Source organism: Egretta garzetta, unplaced genomic scaffold (assembly GCF_000687185.1).
Source record: "Egretta garzetta isolate BGI_Z169 unplaced genomic scaffold, ASM68718v1 scaffold15, whole genome shotgun sequence".
NCBI lineage: Eukaryota > Metazoa > Chordata > Aves > Pelecaniformes > Ardeidae > Egretta > Egretta garzetta.
In genome coordinates this window covers 5,420,681-5,434,847 of record NW_009259798.1, presented here as the reverse complement: position 1 = coordinate 5,434,847, position 14,167 = coordinate 5,420,681, and positions in this window count along the sequence as shown.

The window sequence follows — 14,167 nt, the reverse complement described above, 5'->3', positions numbered from 1 at the left end:
TACACGACCTCCTTGCTCCACAAGAGAGTTGGTGCCATCCTTCAGGAAAGCTTGGCAGCGAGTGTGGTGGTTCCTGCTGTGCTATGCATAGTCCTGGTACAGGGTTGTGAGGCTCCCCTGGGCTCTTCTCTGCTTCACGGGTTCCCCAGAGGATGGGGAGATGGTCCTAGATCCTGGTGCATGGTTGTGGGACCTCCATCCCTGGCGTCATTTTTCAGCCACTTTTGGTTACCCCAGTACTCTTCAGTGTCCTTAGCTGTAGGACTGGCTAGAAAACACCTTGCTGATGATCAGATAATTTATTTTTTTATTTGCTGAGGATCTCACTGGCTGCTATTCAACACATAAAATATATTTTACCTTGTTCTAGAAGGAGATTCAGAATTTCAGCCTGGACTATATTAAGCTGTATGTTTTGACTCTGTGCTTGACTTTCAAATTCTAATGCCTTAAGTGGAGAGATTTGTAACCAAGGAAACATGAAGTGGTATTTCTCTTATTATTCAGTAAATCTGACACAAACTACAGAAAGCATCTATCCATTAGCACTCTAAAGCTAGAATGTTGTCCTACTTTCTTTACTATAATTTCTCTCTGTCTTTGATAATTGACTTATAGCTTCAATGTCAGATACCATGGATATACAGATCATGATATAAGAAATTAAAAAAAAGAAAGCTATTATTTTCCTTGGCATGTATGAAGAAAGAGTTATGATTTCTGTTTCCTCTGTAGATGATTTTTTTTTTTGCAGAGCTATAGTATATTACCCAGCAGTTCCCTCAGCAAAGTGTCATAAGGGGGGGGGTCAAAAACTTCAGAATGTTACGATTATCTCTGGTTTTAATTATTAACAGTTTTGACAGCTCTCAGACATAGCTAATTTTAAGAAAGTGCTGATAAGAATAGTGATGATGTTCTGATTAATGCACATAATCAGGACTGAGAAGACCAAAGTTAATCCTATGGGTTGGCTACAGAATTCTCTGTTCTCTTTAAAGCAATGTTCAAGATTTCTTAAGGTTATTTAGACCCCAGCTGGCTGAATATTGAAGAGAGTATGAACATAGCTTTTTAGTGAAGGAGAAAAGGTGATTAGAACTAATTAGTTAATGCTAAATGAGCTTTTTGGTTTCCACTGCAGAAGTAAGAAAAAATATCCTGCATGACTTATAAATGTAACACTGAATTTTCCAGTGTTTGAGGTTATGTTTTGGTGGTTTTTTCCTTCTCTGTCCACAGTCGTCGGAAGTGTATCAAATAAAAGGTTATCCATGTTGCTGTCGATGATGCGTATGAAGTTTGGGTTGCAGACAAGAGCCATCCAACTGCCACTTGCAATGAAACTTTCTGTGAAATCTGTTAACAATTTGAGAGTAAAATCAAGGTGCTGAATTGTGGAGGTGCAAGCAGCAATCAAGTTATTCAGTGCCTTTTACTATGAGCGTATGATTTATTATACCTGTCACAGTACCAAAGCAATCAGTGATTAGTGGAAAAAGGAGGAAGCTAGGCTTGGTGCACATAGGAATTCAGATTAGATCAAAGCCTTCTGGTATAGCTATACCAGATTGGCAATACTATATGATTTATGAACTGTTAATTAAATCTACCTTCTCTGTGTCAGATTAAATATATGAGCAGAAATATCTTCATCTACATTGATAGCAGATAGCCAAGCAATAGCTTATATGATGACTGTATACGGCATACTGAGGAAAAACTAGACTCAAACAACAAAACGTTTTGTAAACATGGCAACAGAAGACAACCACAAGCAGAATAAATTCCCACTTGTCAGCTATTCCTAAATAAAATTGAGGATAAGATCGATAAATAGTCCATGCATTTTCTGTAATCATGTAATGAAAATACTTTTATAAATATATTAGAATTATTTTATTAAGGTAGAACCACCTATGTTAATTGCTAGAATAATATGAATTCCTTGATTCTAATAGGCTGCTAAAGGTACCAAAGGTAATTTTACTATTTGCTAATAATTTTAAAAGTATGAAATAGCTGATTTTTTATTACTTGTACTATGACTGATCTTCTGGTTGTGATGTATAAAATATGTGAATCAGTTTTGCCCAGGAAATAAAAGTCTTATCTGTGACATTCAATTCTATATGTTGTGATCTAAGCAATCTATTTTGTAAAATGAGTTGAGCAAGGACATATTTCTCATTACTTGATCCATAAATGAAAAAAACTTTCACCATATATTGTGATCTTTGTGCTTTGAGCTCTAGCAGCTTCAAATAGAAATTCACTAGTGTTAAAATAAATTCTATATTTTCTTTTACATAGTCTCATCATCTGGTCCATAACTTCTAGTATACATAACGTCATTAGACTCCATTACAAGAAGCAGGAAAATGGAGCAGTAGAATATTTTAACAGTTAATATGCAGAAGAATATTATAAAAAGTTAGATTTTTATGCCTCTGTAAATGCATGCTAAATCTTGATTTTCTTATTCACTCAAGTAATTCAATTGTAATATTTATGACAGTTCAGATAACTAAGTTGACTTCTTTTTGCTGCGGTATTCTCTATTTGCATAACACCTCTCCTCTAAAAGGGTGACTACATGTGATGGTTAAATATTGTTTATATTTCTGTCTTCTTTTCTTTCCCTTACCCTTCAGTTACACCATCTTGGTCTCTATTTCTTGTTGTCTACTATGTCACACCTTATTCAGCATTATGGAAGGCCTAATGCTGATGGCATTGCAATTGTACTATTTATCAACAGAGAATAATAGTGAAAAGGGAAAGGATTATTAATAAATGTCAGAAAAGGGAACAAGTGAAATTTAGAAACATTCTACATTTCCGATATTACTGACATTATATTTCTGTGAAGGAAATTCAAAATACTATACTTCTCCATATTCAGTCATTGCAGTGCTATCACAATTTCTTTTGTAATAAAGGACAAGTTATCACCCCAACATAATCAGATAATTAATTCTGGAAAAGGGATACAGGATGGAATGGAGAGTTCTTGTCTATGTTACAAAACTTTTACCACATCTGCACAACGCTGCCATCCATCACACCAGTTTCACTTGATTGGATTCATTTTGCCTGACTTGAATCTCTTGCTCTCTGTCCAAAACAGAGAGACAACAGACTTAGTTCAGTTGTCTGAACATAAGCATCCATGTCTATTTGAGATAGCCTAGAGAAGCCTCAAGATGATGTTACAGAAGGATGCACATCTCTGCCAAGTTGTGTGTCGTGTTTGTCAACTCCATGCAGATGTTTTGACAGTAGAACATCCCAAATGATGCTAGAAATCCTGTGTTTAGGCATCTGAATTGAGACCACACATATACATGTTTTCAGAATACAAATCATCCCATTTGTTTGAGCCATATAACTCTCAGTGATGAAACACACTGAGAGGAGGTACCTTTTCTCTGCATTTAGTAGAGGGAGCCTAGGGACTTCATTCAGTTCCCTTCTGTGGCTATGCTTGCCACTAAATATTTGTTCATCAGACAAACATGGAAAAATTCATTCAGACAGTATGTCCTGGTTTCGGCTGGGATAGACTTAATTTTATATGTGGTGCTTAGTTACCAACTGGGGTTAAACCGTGACACAGTAATATTTCATAATATGAACTTTGAAAATTGAACCCGAATCAGAAGCATCCCCACTACCCACCCTCCCCAAAAGTGTTAGTAGAGGTTAAGACTATATTCCCCCATTTAAAACCTGGCTCTTCAACTAGGAAAAAGCCATTGGAGAAAAATTAGGAACCATGAGGTCTCATCACCTATGGGACAATCCTTAAAACAGGACAGGAATACTTTTTGTGTTGTGGTTAGTATTACCAGATATGCGAACACAGAAGATAATGCACTTTGTGGAAGAAACCTCTACTGAACAATTTTGCAAATATGTTAATAAAATATACAAAAAGTTATCTTGTGTGAAAGACTGTGGAACTGAAGTCCCAGGGAATAAGTAGTACCAAAAGCTTTCATCACTTCCTGAAATCACCTGAACTCCTTTGAAATGTTCCTTTCAAGCAGAACACAACATTAAACTGTCGAAGTCCAGAAACCCTCTTCATGGTGAGGCCGTTATTGGAATTTCAAGAATTGTATTTTACCCTAATGCTACATGAGGTGCTTGATCCAGTGTACATGCACAGATCAGTCAGGATTCGGTCTGAGTTTAAAACACCTAAATTTAATGAGCCCTTGTTACAGAGATGTAGTCAGAATAGTAGCATCCAGGATGGAGCTATTGCCTGCACAGCCAGGAGGAGCTCCTCAATAGCACAGGCGTGTTATGTCATCTGAGGTGCCTTGGGGTACCTAAGACCTTCTGCCTTAGAAGAGCTGAAGTACTACTACATTAGGCTCCACTTAGTGCATTTGTCTAGATTTCCATTGGGTATAATAGGAAATCAGACATCTCCAGCTCAATCCAACAGTGCATGCATAGATGTTTAGGGCATGTGAGGTGTCTTAGGAAGATCACAAGGCATTTACAAGGGGCTTATAGATATGACACAGGACCTGTAGAAGACGTGTGCCTTCCCTCCTAGAGTTGCAGCTACAGACCTTACAGGACGGCCCTAGCCATCTGAAATGGTACTAACTCTATAGGTAACTGAATTGCACTTAACAATGTTCACCCAATAAATGTAGTGATACTTTCCCTTCCCTTTTCTTACTATAGCAACTCAAAAGTTAGAAAATTAACTAGAGTTTCATTTCTAACCCCAGTTTAGGAATTTTTTTTAAATTTGCAGTAATGTCGTGGCCACTAGGATACAACATCCTCTTAGTCTTTCCTGACTGCTCTGTTCACGTTTGTATAAATGTGCTTTAATGGTCTTTGGAGCACGGTTTAGAAAGCCAGTGTTTGACTTCTCAGGGGACTGTCCTAACCTCCAGCCTCCAGAGTCGCTCTGACGCCCCATCTCAAACTGTGGCTGGCTTCCACAGCAGCTCCGGAGTAAGGTATTGCAGGTAAATGCTATAATAATTAATGTTTTAGGTATTATGAGAGGAACCCAAATACCCTTTTTGCTGGTTGTGGAAGGAAGATTCTGTATATCAATATGAAATCCTACAAATCCTGGTTTACACTACTAAAGAAAGCTCGGTTTAGTGCAAAACACATTTTTAAAAAAAGCACATGCACTCATAAGAAGTACTGCACATTTTCAAGACATTTTCCCCCTTAACCTTCCTTGCACAGATATTTGCTGTGATCTTTGTATGGAAAATCAAACACAAAGCAATAGATTCTGAATAGGACATGTGAATTCCGTGAATTCATGTGAATACCTGTTATTTCTTTCTCATACCTAGATTCTCAAACCTTGCTATTGGAGAATAATTTCTAAATCCATGAACTTAAATTTTATAATCTGTTGTTACTTATTTATGATAAGGAGTATTCATGAAAAAATTGCAAATATTTTTGAAAATTCATCATATCAGAGAGGATCATTATGCTGAATCCAAAGCAATTACTCAAACGGCTAATAATCCTTTGTTTATTAGTACAACATGTTTTTTTCAAGCATCTGGATGTGGGTGTTAAATGTCTAACAGCTGTTAGTCATTCCCTCCTGTATTGCTGTATTTTTATTATTGTAATCCATGTATCTCTTAAATATTGGAAGCATTTTAATACATAGAGTTACCAGGCAACTGCTCAAGACAGCTTTATTATATGCATGTTTCTTACATGCTTCATGAGACTGCGCTGTGAACAGAATTATCAAAGCAAGAGAACAGAAGAGTAAGCTGGAGAAGGACATCAGCTAAAGGATTCAGCAACTTTAGCAGACTAATTATACAAAATTCACTCTAATAAATCTCAAAGACTCAGAGGGTGTCGAGGTTTTTAACTTTCTACGGCTCCAGGCTTCACACTTCGCCATGTGAGGTTGGCTGCAAGCTTCTCGCCACAAATAAGTTTTTCAAGGACTTAAATCCTTCTGTCTTGGCCCTGAAACTATATCTGTGCGGAGCATGTTCTCAAACATGCAACCTTAAATACAATTCTAATGGCCCCAGCATAAAAAGCAGCTTAGAGTAACAGAATTTGTATATGGTGGTAGTACACATAAAACAAGGTGTGAGTATCCCGTATTTTATTTACAGTCTAGCTTTTGCATCCTTTAGGTGTGTTTCAGCACATTTTTAGGCCTTTTCTCCAATAACAAGAGAGCTCAAAGCTTACATCTTTTATAAAAGGATATTTCCTATAATCACATCATTTCTTAAAGCTACAGTGTTTGGAGGGAAGCAACTACGTATACTTGATATACATTAGTCAGTATACTTTGGTTAGGGTTAGAATGGTTATGGTTATATTCTAAGGAACCGGCATGCCATGGTGTTTTTGGAAAAGTGCAATTTATCTACACTCTAATGCTGGAACTTTAACAAAAGTACAATTTTATAAGAGATATGAGGAGAAGATCGCAAATAATATTCCCTTCTGGAAGACAAAGGATTTCTGAGAATGATGGTACCAAACAGGACTACAGCATGAAAAAGTGACTACATGAGACGTGAAACCTTGTTCATGGAAAGGATTTTGGTTTTAACACTAGGTACTTGTTAAGGCAACGTAATTTTGTCAGTCTAGAAAATACAAACCGTGTTTCTTTGCTTCTGTACTTCTAACTCCGTGTGTGGTATAGACTTGGAGCATGAACTTTCTGCAACATTTGTTTTTTTCTAGAAATAACACCCACAAGAGGATCTGCAGGAGTTAGCACACCTCCTGCAGACCTTGTGTTCAAGAAAAACTAATATATCTTTCTGGATAAGAGCTGACACAGAATAGAGCCATGTGTCTTTTTACTGTAACCTCTAAAACTGCAGCTTCCAGGAACACAACTTACTGCCATGATAACAGGTCTGTTACCCACAGGCAGTTGTCTTGGACTTTGCTAAGTGGGTATGCTGCTAGCCTTGGAAGCAATATTTATATGCTAATATGCTTGGACTCAAAATTAATAGTCCAAGCAGAGCAAGTTCCAGTATCTAATCTGCAAGCTGGATAAACTGTCTCTGGATAAATGAGAGTTTATCATGTAGAAGTGCTACAGTATGCTGCCTTGTAGTTAATCACCTGGGATGTAAACAACCTGAAAATCTGTAACATCCATGTTTCCCATTAAAAGGATGATCACCTTAAAGTTAGCAAAAGTGAAAACCTCTACAGGATATTGTATAGTCTGAAAAAATGGCTGTATGGTCTTAGCAAGCAGTAGTTTTTGGATAGTTTTTCCAAACCATAGTTCTGGGTCAAACTGATTGCAGATTATCTGGTTTGTGAACTCACAACAAAAACTGTGGCAATCCTTTCTTGAGCAACTCAGGTCTGAGAGCTGCTCTCGTGGTTGCCATGAATTGCCACTGGGGAGAAAGAGGACTGAAGAAAAGACTAGATGGCTTTGTCCAACCCATCTAAAACCATTGTGGGAATCAGAGTGACAGCTGAGCATGAGACTACAGCATAAAGAACATAACAGACCAGGTAGGCTCACACTGGGAGCTTTTAATTCTTAAGTCATTTATCACAACATGCAAAGCCTAGTTTTATGTTGAAGGACACAAAGATTTGCTTATAGGGGTGGTTTATTTGATCCATTAGTAACTGGGCACAAAATTTCAGACATTAGCATCCTGCTTTTCTACTGCCAAGTAGCTGTAAAGTTCTACCTGCACTTGTGGGTCATAGCCCTAACCCTTCGGGCATTATCCAAAAGACTCATCTTCGTTAATAAGGAAGTCCACTGATTTTTGATGATAAGCCAGCGAAAGTCAGCACTGGAAGGGCACAAAGCATTATAAAGATCATGTTGTTGCAGACATCTCTGGAATTACACTCACTGGCCTTCCCCCAGCACCCTCAGGAATTATGCAGGATAATAAAGATGATCTGGACTTCATTTCTTAAGGCTACTCCATTTTAGCTGGAAAAGGCACTGTAGATAGAATATGCTGCTACTAATCTGTTTTTTTGTGCAGCATCTAGAAAAAGAAACCAGCTTTGTGTTTCCTTCTGCATAATACATTAACACCCTGTCACCTATAAATACTCAGACTCAACCTCCTGTCAGATTCCATTTATATTTTTATTTAATGTTTTCTTCCCCTCCTTTCAGCATACTGTTTGATACTCTTTGCTTTTTTACCGGCTTCTTGGGAGCTTGTCTACACATGAAATTAATTCAGCAACTCCTTTTGAATATTCCTGCTCTGAAATAAAAGTATTTTATTCACATTTAGCTTGATTTGATTTCTGGGCTAATCTGAATAAGTGATATGATACTCTAATGAAGATTTCTAAATACATTGGTATTCAGGAATAACGACTGCAGATTAGATTCATTTTCTATCTTAATCCAAAGTAGCTTTTTAGTTCCACTCTTAAAATAAAGCCTATTGCTATTCAGACTCATCCTAGTGAAAGAGACTATGCTTGATGCTGAAATTATAATTAAATGAAGAATAGAATAGAATAGAATAGAATAGAATAGAATAGAACAGAATAGGATATAGGATATAGATTAGAATTAATATAATATATAATGCAATACAATTCAATACAATGTAACAATATAAAAGTGCTAACATAGTCCTACCACAGCGATCTTTTAAAATTCTACTTTAATCATATTTGATATAACTCCCAGAATCTATGAATGACCCTGGGAACAGAAGACTTGTCATCTGCTAGATTTCCTACTTTTTATGTGGATGCAATGAATGTCCCAATACAGAAGTGTCCTAGGAATTTCTGCAGTAAACACTGCTAATTTGATTAATATGATCTGCTTAATTTTGTTCCACCTCTGGTCACTTAGAGCCACTAACATAAGGGTCCCTACACCATTTCATTGACTATGGGTGGAGCCTGGAGGGTTCGAGTCAGGAGAAATTGTCTCTCTTAATCTCTGCCCTATTTTTATCATGCAAGCTGCTGCATCCATGCACCTTCTCAGCTCTGGTGGATCGCCCTCCTTATCAGGATACTGAATCCACAGCTGCCTCCTCCTCCTCCACAGCACCTTTATCTACCTGCACTGCAGAACGAGGTGTGTCCCACGAGGGACGCTGGGCACTGGCACCCTTTTCCCACACGGCAGCACTGTTCATTTCCCTGCCTTTTTCTGGAAATCTCCAACAACTTCTCTGCAAGACAAACCCTAGGACAATGTTGGTGCCAGTTTACTCCCTAAGAGGCAATATCATTAAATCTAACCCAAGCTTGGTTCCCTCTGCCCCACCCCTTTCCCCATGTGCAAGCACCCATACTCCCGCTCATGCTGGGGTGGCAGGCAGGCTGCCCCGTACCTGCTGTTCCCAGCCATGCTGCAGGCACTCTGAACCAAGAGAAAAACTCTATTAAAATGTTGTCTCTGGGACACAGGGCCATAGAATGCGTACACATGGACTACTGCGATGCTATATGATCATGTGCAATCTGTCATAGAGGGAGCTAGGTCAGGACCGTGGGGTTTTGTTAAATAAATGAGTTTAATATACTCTTTATTTTTACTCCTTCACCATCACCCCCCTAAAAAAAATTGTTATTATTATTATCCACTCCTACTAGTGAAACATTTCTTAGAACTGGCCTTCGGGACACAGCAAATTACCTCAGTGCAATGCTATATAAATTGTTGATATCATTCCTGAAAATCTTAACATATCTTTTTGTTTGAAAAGTATGTATGTATATGCATACAGATAGTACAACTGAGAAAGGCTGCTGCTTAGCAAATAAAAGCATATTGTCAATGACAAACTTGTCAAAATCCCAATTTTCTACAGGCTCTTACGATGGTACATTTTTCTACCAAGCTTTATATGCCACCAATGCAACTGCTGAGAGTAGACAGATTTTTGGGTTTACACAGGTTAATTTACCTTATGACATTGTATGATTGCTTTGGAACACAGCAATGTATCTACTATACCCAGTGCTTAGGTTCTAGGCACTAGCAACATTATTTAAAGCAAGGACCTGTCATAAAGATTCTGCACTCACTCTTAGCCCTATATACGGCAGGAGGAGCAAGGTCTCTAACTTCAGAAGATTTTTATTTAGCAAAAGAAAGGAAAAGAAATCACTATTTTATTCTATACTTATTATTCTGTTTCTGCTATTTATACATCAATATTTGAATTAGGATACAGACCAGAATAAAGATTTCTTACATTTTAAATGTAGTGAGATCTGAGATTAACCTGATTTCTGAAGGGAGATGGTTCAGTAGCTGTTGTTTTATTATCAGTAAATTCAGGCATCTGCCTCTGATCTCTCCCTGGGCCTGGGATTACTACAGTTATTTTCTGTGTTTATGGAGGAGGAGAAGAAAAAAAGGAGCAAACGTCAACACAGCGATGTCTTTAAAAGGTCAAAATGAAACATGAAGTTAGATCCTCCGTGGGAGAGGAGAGCAGTGCACTAAAAAGGGAATGACCATCCCTGAGGAAGTGTCCTGGCATTTCTGCACCACAGCAACAGCAAGTAGTTTTTATTGTGTTTGCCAGCAAGGACACAGCTTCCACCATGGTGTCTTCAGGGACATGAGAAGTCAGTCTGTGTCCTCTACACAGGCTCCACAGCACTGCCTGGCTTCCAGTGGCTCTGCACTGTCCCTTAGGCACAGAGATATGACAGGTCCAGCCTCCTAAAAATCTGCTAGGCAGTATCCAAGTCCAATCCCATTGACAACAGACCTCAAGGATCTTTTTTCTTGTACAAAGACAAAACAAATATCTGAGATTTATCTGGCTTTGCTTTATAATATCTAATTGACTGGAAAGCAAATCACTTGTAAATATGGACAATACTTATTTTTAATATTTTTTTCTAATCAATATCTCAAGGCATATTCTGAGGATTTTTGTTAATATTGACTTCAAGCATTTAAAAGATGTAACTCTTATGCCAAATATTATCTCACATAGTATAGTGAATAGACTGTACCAGGACTAGAGCTCTAAAGGATATGCAGAGTTTCTCTTTAAAAGTCTAGTGTTCTTCCACAGCAATTAACTGTCATTTCTACTCACATTATGATGGAGGGTGGCTTATAGGAATCTTAAGGCGGTCTGAATCCCACAGGATACCATTAAGGAGCTTGCAGAAGATCTGTCAACAGCTAATCGACACCACCTCACCTATCCACCACCTAAAATTCATTATGATCACTTGTGAATGACATTGTAACATTAGCTGCAGGGTGATAAAGCACAAAAAATGACACCAAAATAGCTGGTAGTCACAGGAAAATGTAAATAAAAAAAGAAAGCTTCCCCTGATTCTTTTTATTATTTCTTTTTCTTGGTACTGAGCACCATCTGCTGGATGGTTCCAGCTTGTGCCAATACCATCCCCAGGGCAAAGAACAGGTTATTCCCCCCCAAAGCTCAGTGAGACAGGTCTTGCCCCCTCATACAAAGACAACACATGTTTTACATAAATATCTTCCCAGTCGTCATAAAACATAGGTGACTGAAGTATGTTTTGTCATTTGTTTCTAAACACGAGAGACACTCAGTATGTCAACAGATTGCATACTGTGGTTGAAGGGCTAAAATAAATCAGTGGTCAGTTGTACAGCTGCAAGCACTTGTCCTGGTTTCACTTGGGAGAGAGTTAATTTTCTTCCTAGTATCTGGTACAGTGCTGTGGTTTAGCTGTAGTACTAGAACAATGTTGATAACACACTGATGGTTTAGTTGTTGCTAAGCAGTGCTTACACCAGTCAAGGACTTCTCGGCTTCCCACACTCTGCCAGGGTCACAAGAAGCTGGGAGGGGGCACAGCCAGGACAGCTGACCCCAACTGGCCAAAGGGCTATTCCAGACCATATGGTGTGATGCTCGGGGGCAGCTGACTGGGGGAGAGTGATCGCTGCTCAGGATGGGCTGGGCATCGGTCAGCAGGTGGTGAGCAATTGCGTTGAACATCACTTGTTTTGTATATTCTGTATATTCTATTACTATTTTTTGTTATGATTGTTATCGTTGTTCTTTTCTTTTATTAAACTGTCTTTATCTCAACCCACGTGTTTTACCTTTTTCTTCTATTCTCTCCCCCATCCCACTGAGGGACTGGGGAGGGAGCGAGCAGCTGCGTGGTGTTCAGCTGCCTGCCGGGTTAAACCACTACAGCACTGATCTACTCTTACCACCGGGCAAGCACTGTCCAGAATATGCCTGGGGAAGGAAGGACAAGGTCTAATCCTAATTATCAACATCATCTTTACTTGGTACTGGAAGATACTAGAAGATAGGTGCAAAAATAGGTTTTTAACCTTCCACATTTGTTTTAGGCTTCTTACCCTGCCTTGTAATCTACCAGCCATACTCTAGCATGTTTACTCCTTAGGAAATCCCAGCAGACTTTCTCCAAAAGTTCTGGTTTCACTGACTCTAATACTTCTCCAATACTCCAATGCTTAGAAATTATTAGGCTTTTATGAGGAAAACACAATCTCATTTCATTTTATAAACCCCAAGACCCATACTTTAGACGTCTCACTATATGCATGTAAATTGCAATGCTAAAGAAGTTTTACTACTGGTCTGTATCAGCTGCTGCTTAAATTTTTTTTTTACATTAATTTTGTAAAGATTAGTTTTATGACAGACATTTCATGCAAATCATTGGGGAAAAATGGCAATATATTTTTATTATCTGTGCTGAGTCACTAACGTATAATTATTATACGTGTGTGGACCTGAGTGCAGTTATAAAGAGAACTGCACCAATCGTTTTTGAGCACAAAAGTAGCCTTGACCGAGCTATACCTTGAAGAGGAAATAAATAAGATGAAGGAGGAAGGCTCTCTTCCAGAATTGCCTTTTTTTTTGCACAACCCCCCTAATTGCTCCCTGCAAATTAAGGCAGGATGGAGGTGGTGTTGAGGGCAAAGGCAAGACTCAGTTGGGCAGAGGAAGGGAGCAAAATAAAGTCTCTCTAGAACCACATTTGAGACTGGTTCTATCCATGCACTCCAAATTCAGGCTGTTTACTCTATGAAAGACACGCATCAAACGGAAATCACCTCAGAAAAATTTCCATTTTTTACTTTTTCTTTGGTAGCATGGTATATTTGGACCAAGTGGAATATACAGTCTACAATGCTTACAGTAAATAAATTCTTCTACTTTGGATTTTATTGTGAATATATCAAGAACATAGGACTCTAGATAATAGTATATACCTGCAAAGGGTAGAGAAAGAGCCATCATTATGAATGCCAAAATATTTTATTCCTAAAAATGTCCTCTTAATTTCCGTAGAGGCTTTGTTTTCTAGAATGAAAAATTGCCTTTTTTTTCCTCTCTTACTCCCAGCGTGACTCTTGCCACTGTGCTCCAACAGAAGTGGAAACAAAACCACTGAGATTCATAGAAAGATGAAGGAGCCGATGTTCTCACTGCCTGAGAAGAATGTTGTTGTAATTTCTGATAACATTAAAACACATTTACTGAGATAGAATCAGAGTACTGTAGGATAAGTTAGGTTGAAATGGATCTTTGGAAGTCATGTGGTCCAACTCCACACTCAAAGCATTGTCATTCTCAAAGTTGAATCCAACTTGGAAACCATGAGGCTGCTCAGGGCTTTGCCAAGATAAATTCTGTATCTCTTTTAAGGACAGAGATTCCACAGCCTCTCTGGGCAACCCATTACAGTGTTTCATTGCTGTCATTACAGCTGTTGGCTTTGTCCTACTACTTAATTTGAATTTTAACTGCACTTTGTGCCCATTGCCCCTAGAATTGGTGGCTGTGCTTCCCCAAGAGAAATCTGGTTCCATTTTTTCTATAAGCACCCACTAAATAGCTGAAAAAAAGCAATTGCATCCTCCTTTGCTTGCTCTTCTTCAGGCTAGATGAACCCACCTCTATACAACTGTCTTCATGTCATGTACGCCAGCCCCCCCAATCACCTTGATGGCCCTGTGCTGTACTCATTTCAATCAATCATTATCTTACTTCTCCTGGGGAGCACAAAATTGGACTTAGAACTTTAGATGCAGTCTTACAGGTGCTACACTGAATAGACAGCAGTAGCCACATCCCTATTCCTGTGGGCTGTGGTCTTACTAATACAGCCCACTACGTTCTTAGGCTTCACTGCA